This window comes from Plecotus auritus (genome assembly GCF_963455305.1).
Source record: "Plecotus auritus genome assembly, chromosome: 9".
NCBI classification, from domain to species: Eukaryota; Metazoa; Chordata; class Mammalia; order Chiroptera; family Vespertilionidae; genus Plecotus; species Plecotus auritus.
Window position 1 is genome coordinate 136,395,346 of NC_137783.1, and position 9,848 is coordinate 136,405,193.

Consider the following 9,848-nt stretch of genomic DNA (forward strand, 5'->3'; position numbering starts at 1 on the left):
AAGGTGGAGGTCTGAAGGCGCGCATGTGCGCGCAAGGGTAAGGCTGACAGGAAGCCAAGACTGAGACTCCACCCCATCCAAGCTGAGCACAGAGGCTATTGCAATTTGGCAAGTCTAATCCTATAAGGCTGTCTCCAGCACCGAACTTCTCCCAGCATAGACACAGCGGATCCTTATAGCCAACTGGCCTGGAGGTCAATTCTTCCCAGTGATACCAACAACAATCAAGCCTTAATTACAACAAGGCTGTACACACAGTCCACAAAGGGGTGCACCAAGAGTGTCCACCTCAGGTTAACTGGGGGAGGCAGACCCACTGGGCCATATTGGAAACCTAGCACACAAATCTACCTTACCAACTCAGGGAAGCAGTGAAAATGAGGCGTCAAAGAATCAGATCACAAACGAAAGAAATGGAGGAAAACAAACGACTGAATATAGAATTCAAAACCATGGTTATAAGGCTTTTTAAGAATATCCTAGAAAAGGCCGATAAATATAACGAGACCCTCGAAGATATGAAAAAGGACCAACTAGAAATTAAACATACACGGACTGAAATAAAAAATATTATACAGAGACCCAAAAACAGACAAAAGGAACACAAAAATCAAGTCAAAGAATTGAAATACAAAGAAGCAAAAAACACTCAACCGAAAAAGCAAAAAGCAAAAAAAAAAAATCCAAAAAGTTGAAGATAGTGTAAGAAGACTCTGGGACAACTTCAAGCGTACCAATATCAGAATTATGGGGGTGCCAGAAGAAGAGAGAGAGCAAGATACTGAAAACCTATTTGAAGAAATAATGACCGAAAACTTCCCCCACCTGGTGAAAGAAATAGACTTACAAGTCCAGGAAGCGCACAGAACCCCAAACAAAAGGAATCCAAAGAGGACCACACCAAGACACATTATAATTAAAATGCCAAGAGCAAAAGACAAAGAGAGAATATTAAAAGCAGCAAGAGAAAAACAGTTAATTACCTACAAGGGAGCACCCATACGACTGTCAGCTGACTTCTCAACAGAAACTATGCAGGCCAGACGGGAGTGGCAAGAAATTTTCAATGTGATGAATAGCAAGAACCTACAACCAAGATTACTCTACCCAGCAAAGCTATCATTCAGAATTGAAGGGCAGATAAAGAGCTTCACAGATAAGAAAAAGCTAAAGGAGTTCATCACCACCAAACCAGTATTATATGAAATGCTGAAAGGTATTCTTAAAGAAGAGGAAGAAGAAAAAAGTAAAGAGAAAAATTATGAACAACAAATACATATCTATCAACAAGTGAACCTAAAAATCAAGTGAATTAAAAACCTGAGGAACAGAATAATCTGGTGAATATAATAAAATCAGGGGCATAGAAAGGGAGTGGACTGATAATTCTCAGGGGGAAAGGGGTATGGGGGGGTTCATGAAGTGACTGGACAAAAATCATACACCTATGGATGAGGACAGTGTGGGGGAGGTAAGGGCAGAAGGTGGGGTGGGAACTGGGTGGAGGGGAGCTATGGGGGGAAAAAGGAGAAATAATTGTAATAATCTGAATAAAGATTTATAAAAAAAAAAAATAAGAAAATTTCCTGGGTTATAATTGCTGTTCAGCTCTGAAAGTAAGTTCCTGGGGCCTGTCGTAGGTCAGGCAGCAAAGAAGGATGGATCTTTTTAAAATGATTTAAGGTAGGAAGACCATATTCCAGCATTATTGGTTCATTGGTTGCTAACCTGTATTCTTGAGATTTGTTTTGTTTGGTAAATTTTGTGTATACACACACATAATAGAGCAAATAAATGACAGAGAAAACTTTATACTAGCTTAGGGAAAGGTTTCAAAATGATGAAGTAAGTTTAATAGTTACATATTAAAATACCAAGAATTAAGATAAAAATAAGAGGGTTGTAATGAAAATGCATGTGAGGAGAAACCAAGATGGCGGCATAGGTAAATACCTAAACTGCTGCCTCACATAAAAATTTCAAAACTACAATTAAAAGACAAAACGGACATCATCCAGAACCACAGGAAGGCTGGCTGAGTGGAAATTCTACAACTAGAAGGAAAGGGAAAAGCACACTGAGACTCAGAGGAGCTGCGGAAGGCAGAGGTACCGAGGCACGCGCTGAGAGGGTGGGCAACTGAGTACGAGGCTGGTTTTCTCAAGTGGGAGGGAGACAAAAGCTCCTGAATGCTCTGAACTCCAGTTCCGGGCGAGACTCTGGGGACCCAGACTCATTCGGGGAGAAACTGGACTGTCTCGCAGCGGGTGGAACTCGAGGGCGGCTTTCTCTCAGAGGTGCTTGCAGTGATTACCATGGGACACTGAGACACAGGGGCCTATTAGGGCAGGGCTGATGGGAAACCAATGCTGTCTGCTCCACCCTGAGACTCCGCCCCATCCAAGCTGAGCACAGAGGCTTTTGCAAGTCTTCTTCCATAAGGGTGTCTCCAGCACAGAAGTTCTCCCAGCGTAGACACAGCTGATCCTCACAGCCAATTGGCCTGGAGGTCAATTCCTCCCACTGATACCAACAACAATCAAGGCTTAACTACAACAAGACTGTGCACACAGCCCACAAAGGGGTGCATCAAGAGTGTCCACCTCAGGTAACTGGGGAGGCTGAGCCACTGGGCCCTACAGGACACCTAGTACACAAAACCACTCTATCAACTCAGGGAAGCAGCCAAAATGCAGAGACAAAGAAACAGATTACAAATGAAAGAAATGGAGGAAAGCAAATGACTGGATATAGAGTTCAAAACCACGGTTATAAGGTTTTTCAAGAATTTTCTAGAAAAGGCCAACAAATTTAGCGAGACCCTTGAGGATATGAAAAAGGACCAACTAGAAATTAAGCATACACTGACTGAAATAAAAAATATTATACAGAGATCTAACAGCAGACTAGAGGATCACAAGAATCAAGTCAAAGATTTGAAATACAAAGAAGCAAAAAACACCCAATAGGAAAAGCAAAAAGAAAAAAGAATCCAAAAATATGAAGATAGTGTAAGGAGCCTCTGGGACAACTTCAAGCGTACCAACATCAGAATTATGGGGGTGCCAGAAGAAGACAGAGAGCAAGATACTGAAAACCTATTTGAAGACATAATGACAGAAAACTTCGCCCACCTGGTGAAAGAAATAGACTTACAAGTCCAGGAAGTGCACAGAACCCCAAACAAAAGGAATCCAGAGAGGACCACACCAAGACACATCATAATTAAAATGCCAAGAGCAAAAGACAAAGAGAGAATATTAAAAGCAGCAAGAGAAAAATAGTTAGATACCTACAAGGGAGCACTCATACGACTGTCAGCTGATTTTTCAACAGAAACTATGCAGGCCAGACGGGAGTGGCAAGAATTTTCAATGTGATAAATAGCAAGAACCTACAACCAAGATTACTCTACCCAGCAAAGCTATCATTCAGAATTGAAGGGCAGATAAAGAGCTTCACAGATAAGAAAAAACTAAAGGAGTTCATCACCACCAAACCAGTATTATATGAAATGCTGAAAGGTATTCTTTAAGAAGAGGAAGAAGAAGAAAAAGGTAAAGATAAAAATTATGAACAACAAATACATATCTATCAACAAGTGAATCTAAAAATCAAGTGAATAAAAAATCTGATGAACAGAATAAACTGGTGAATATAATAGAATCAGGGGCATAGAAAGGGAGTGGACTGACAATTCTCTGGGGGAAAGGAGTGTGGGGGGTGCGGGAAGACACTGGACAAAAATTGTACACCTATGGATGAGGACAGTGTGGTGGGGGGGGGGTGGGGGGGTAAGGGCAGAGGGTGGGGTGGGAACCGTGTGGAGGGGAGCTATGGGGGAAAAAACAATTGTAATAATCTGAACAATAAAGATTTATTAAATTAAAAAAATGCATGTGAAATTATGCAAAAGAGTGATAGACCCTCTGGAAATAAAACACAAACAAGATATCCTGTGACAGACAATAGTGTGGTGAAGACCTGGGAGGGCCTGGTGCGGAGTGGAAGGGGTCATTGGGGAAAAAAAGGGACATTTGTAATACCTTCAACAATAAAGATAAATTAAAAAATAAATAAGTCTCAAAAAAAAGCTATCCTGTGCACATCTTCAGCAGAAATCTTTGATATCTTGAAATCCATATACTAGTATATTCTTCCTAATGAACAGAAAAGTTAATTCCTAATTAACAGGACCTTAATTTAGAACTGCTCTCATGGAGGTAGAGCAAGCCATTCAGGGGGAAAAGTGGGGTAGAGAGCTAAGTTCTAGAGTGCCTGAGACATACAAAGTGCATTTCGAAGACTTCTGATGATATTAAACTGTCATTAATTCTCTTCCTGGTCTTGGGCAAGTCATGTAACCTCTCAGAATCACACTAGGCAATTGCTTTGCTCTGTAGTTGTGACAATCTGACCTTTAAACCCCACAAGAACAAGGACTCTTTCTACTTTGTTCATGATGTATCTCTGGTAGTTAGTACATTATATGTTTTGGAGTTGTGAAGACCTGCATTGGAAATTTGTCTGTACCTGCACATCACTAGCTGTATGACCTAGCACAATTTATTCAGCACCAATACTATTCTTCAGCTACTTCAACTGAAAGTATTCCTGGGGCTTATTATAGTAACTGTACCTAATTTATTTGTGATGATTTTATGCTCTCTCTTAGCTGAAACCCCAAGATTTTATTATTCTCCTTGAAATTAAGAAACCTGATTTTGTAGCAGCATCTCACTGTCATTTCCAGACTACTAAGGACAGTGTCAAAGATTTTCAATTATTTCACTAATGCATTTCCTTATGCCTGATTAAAATGTCCTTTGGTACTTTCAAGGGATATGTTTAGAGCAGTAGTTCTCAGAGTATAGTCTAGAAAACTTTGCGGGTTCTTGAGGCAATTTCATGCAGTCCATACTCAGTGTTTTCATAACAATCTAAGATATTACAGATACTGGCTTCACATATCACATTGAAATTAACTTAAAAATATGAATGTTTTGTTATATTATCAAAGAAGAGTATCACAATTATCTGAAGACTAAGTAGTCTTCCCTTTTCTAATTGCATATCTGTTTAAGAATAAATTTTCTTCATATACTTCAATCAAAACAAAATGCTCAGTATGTTGACTTTAGAAATACTTGTAAGAATTTAATGATCTTGTATAGCCAGACATTTTTAAAAATTGCAAAAATATAAAACTGTCACTTCTCACTATATATATTTTTGGTATTGAAATAAACTTATCCATATTTATTAATCTGTTATTTATGTTAACATGTAATGGGCTTATTACTCTTTTAAATGAATTAATAAAACATTTCAAATTTCTCAGTTTTTATTTCTGAAGTGGTAAATATTGATAGATATAACCCATTTTCAGAAAATCTGTTTGTGGTTCTCCAATACTTTTTAAGAGTATAAAGGGATCAAAAGATTTGAGAACTGCTGAAACCGGTTTGGCTCAGTGGATAGAGCGTCGGCCTGCGGACTTGAGGGTCCCGGGTTCGATTCCGGTCAAGGGCATGTACCTTGGTTGCGGGCACATCCCCAGTGGGAGGTGTGCAGGAGGCAGCTGATCGATGTTTCTCTCTCATCGATGTTTCTAACTCTCTATTCATCTCTGTAAAAAATCAATAAAATATATTTAAAAAAAAAAAAAAAGGCCAAAACCGGTTTGGCTCAGTGGATAGAGCGTCGGCCTGCGGACTGAAGGGTCCCGGGTTCGATTCCGGTCAAGGGCATGTACCTTGGTTGCGGGCACGTCCCCAGTGGGGGGTGTGCAGGAGGCAGCTGATCGATGTTTCTAACTCTCTATCTCTCTCCCTTCCTCTCTGTGAAATATCAATAAAATATATTTAAAAAAAATAAAAAAAATATATAAAAAAAAAGATTTGAGAACCTCACATTTAGCTGATGGTTGAGTAGTTTAGACAATCATAATTAATCTACACCAGCATTTGATTCCCTCCATAAATGATGGTCTATACTTTAGTTGTACTAATTATAGGCCTTATTTGATGTTATTTCTTAGTTTATCTGCTTTATAAAACTCCCTTACTATTCTTTCTTAGCACCCAGCTGGTGACAATAAGCACAGTCCCACCACTCCTCAGGGGTATCCATGTGTCCTCACAGAGCATTCCCTGCACTCCCTATCTGGGTTATGTTTGGATGTAAAGCTCTCTTGGACCTGGAAGCAAAGAGGTGTATTGAGGATAGAGACTGAAAAGATACTGACATCTCTAAACTTTCTTCACTCCTGGAATTCACAATGCTTTTCCTCAGAACCTGCAACACTATTATTTTTACACCCCCAACAACCTCCCACCTTTGTCACCCACTTTGATTAGTGAACTTCTATTATTGTCCTTCAGTTTTCAGGTCAAATATAACCTCCTCAGAGAAATCTTCCCTAAGATCCAACACTATGTCAAGTGTTGTATACAATCATCTGACACCCGTTGTTATGACTCCACACACTAGTCATAATTTGTAAGTATAAATTTATATTATTATTTGATGACTTTTCCATGAGGTCATAAGTTCCACAAGGGCAGGCACTATATATTTCTCACTATTTTATTTTTGTTTGTTTTTTCCCCCATTGATATTTCTTAATATGTTATTATGTGTTATGTCATGTAATCTTTATAACAACTTTGTGAAGACAAGTTATTTCCATTTTATAGATAGGAAAATTGAGGCTTGCCACTTAACCATTACAAAGCTCACTCAATACCTTACCTTGCCCAACAGTTGTATTGCCCTCAACATTCAATGTTGGGTACCTAAAAGTTGCTCAGTAAGATATATTTTAAATGAATAAATATAATCATGGTCTGATGTAGAGGTAAAAATTTGCTCTGACCACATGAATTTTATTCTGTTTTTCAATTTCAAAGTCTCCAAACTGTCTCTTGATTTCATTGTTTGTAAATGAGATCATTTTATTAAGTGACAGTCGAATATGTTTCAGAACTAAAATTGTATGTTTTTTTTATTATCATTATTTATTATCATTGACTGCAAATAATTCTTGAGTATCTACTATATGAATACTATTCTGTTGGTTATTCCTTTCTGCTGAATTCTCTTTTATCTCAAATGTATGAATAAAACTCACAAAGTTTTAGAGGTTAATTGGATCAATTATATTAACGGTGAATAATTTCTCTCTACTTCATCTGGAAAGGTAATTGAGCTTTATAATTTGTCACTTGGCTCCAGAATAGCACACAAAGGTACACTTTGCTGTTTGCAGCATATCCCAAAGGGTTGCTCAGGCTTATATTTTCTCCTGGTACTATTAGCATTGGAAAGAGGATTTCTGCAGGTGAGTAGAAGGTACTTTAAGATAATGTGAGAAATTTTGGACTTGAGTTGAAATCAAATGAAGTAATAATTTATGTTCATGTAGTAAGTATTATGTTTAATTAACCTGGGGAAAGGTTAGTAAGTCACAATATGAACTAAAGACAAAACAATCCTTAATATAATGAAACTATATAATAATTTGACTTTGTGAAATAGGATAAAGTTTTCTTTCCTATAATTACATTTGATGAAGGAAGCTGAAATATCTTTTCTTTAGGCCTTATTTTCTCTTTCAGTGAAACAAGCAATTAGATGTGTACTTGATGGGTGTTTTATTCTCATAAACCCTCTGCAGCTGTGTGTGACCTACCATTATCTTTTGTGTGATCTCACAGGAAATTTATTGGCCCTTTATAGCAGGTCAACCTAATAGTACATATGAACATTTTAATGAATTAAACATATTTCTTTTTCTACATTAGGCAGTGTATGGGATAAGAGCTCCTTAAGAAGAGTGCAAATATATATATTATATATATATAATAGAGATAAAGCTATATCTTTGACAATATATTGTACATTTATAATTAATATATAAATCAAGATGCATCTGATTAATGTAGCAAATTGAATGATAGGGATGGCAGGTGCACTAAGTCTGGAGAGGACTGAGAGATCACTAAGGGATCAGTTCCTTTTGGGTGATCACTCTCAGAGCTGTTTGCCTTTTAAAGAGACCTCCTGGTGAAGAGAGATTAGAGAAGACAGGGAGGAGAGATGTTTGGTGGGGAGATGATGTCTGAGCATCCCTTGACTTAACAAGGCATGTAACCATATTTAAGTCTACTAATTAATGGCAAGTAAATGTAGCACAAAAAACTCTATTTTTAATTTTTATTTATTTTATTTTTATTTTTTAAATATTGAGAGTATTACAGATGTCCCCCTCTCCCTCATTTTAAAATGCCAAGGGTTAAAAGAAACTCTCTTTAGTGTCTACCTATATAATACTATAATTCAATATACTATGCCTTAAATTTCCCCCATTCTTTTTACAAGGAAATTTGGGAGAAATGATTTCAAAGTTAATATCAAGAATAGTAATGTGCTGCCCAATTTTTTTGGATGGTGACTTATCTTTTGGACATTACAAATTATATATATGAGTTCCTAGAAAGTTTCCAGTCAAGTTTGTGATTTGCACAGAACAATAGATAGGATTTGTTGGTGTGCAACAGGTTTATCCCTGCCTCATTTTATGCCCAGGTCTTGCTTTTCCTTTTTACATTTTCTTAATTTATGCTATTTACATGTGCCTTATGACTCATGATACACCACCTTCAACCCTTTTTTATTTGTAAAAGCATTGATATATATATTGACATGTATGTTTATTTTATATTTTAATAGCTGTAAAAGAAAACAAGAGAGATTAGGGAAGAAATATCTCTTGAAATGTTCAAACCCAACTGTAATTTTGCAAGCAAGCCCTGCAATTTCCCAGTTCATGGGAAGGCCTCATAATAAAGAAGGGAAGTTTCTACATGAGGACATACCAACTCTAGGGACATCCCTGCGAGACAAAGCAAATAGCATATCTGAAGGACTGAATACAGAGATGAAGAAATCATAGAGAATGCACTATGTAGTTTTAACTCTTCGTTTTCAAAGTGCTTTCTCATAAATGTGAACTTTAAAAGTCCCACCAATCTGAGAAAGGTAGATAAGAAAATAGAATTTGGAAATTATGTTTATTTAAAATTGGCAGCAGCTAACCCAGACCAGAACCTAGTTCTTTTGATTCTTGCTCTTAAGCTGCTTCCGGAAATAGGCTTTGTTAAAAATGACGTTAACAGCTGACAGGCATAAAATACTAAGGGAATTGAAATGTCACTCATTCCAATCCCTCTTTGCTTAGTATGAAGAATTTCTACTTTGACTATGACTATACCATTAATATTTACCAGTATTGTAAAGTTAAAAATGACAAATTCTTGCCATCAAATAGATACAGTTATAAGAGAGAATTTTTTTATTTTTCTAGCTCAATTTTAAGTCCATAGCTGAGTATATGACCAAGATTAAATTAACCACACCCTCCCTCCAGCAGAAGAGATTTTTAAAGATTTGGATTGAACAGCAGAAATACATTTCAGAGCCCTGACAATCACAGTTTAGCCATTTCTTTTATTGTGGTGTGAACTGGGTTGTAACATAGACCAGCAGAGATGGTGCTTTTCCCATTGCTGGCAACAGTCCAGCTACTAGTTTCTACCTCTGAAGGCAAGAAGACTGTTAGAGGTCATGTTCCAGAACTTCCTGTGTTAATACATTACCACAAACTTGGCGGCTTAGAACAACAAAAATTTACTCTCTCATAGTTCTGGAGATCAGAAGTCCAAACTTAATATCACTGAGACAAAAATAAGGTATTGGCAGGGCCACACCCACCCAGACTCTAGTTGGGAATCCATTCCATGCCTCTTCAGGCTTCTTATGACTGTTGGCATCCTTGTGGTTGTCTC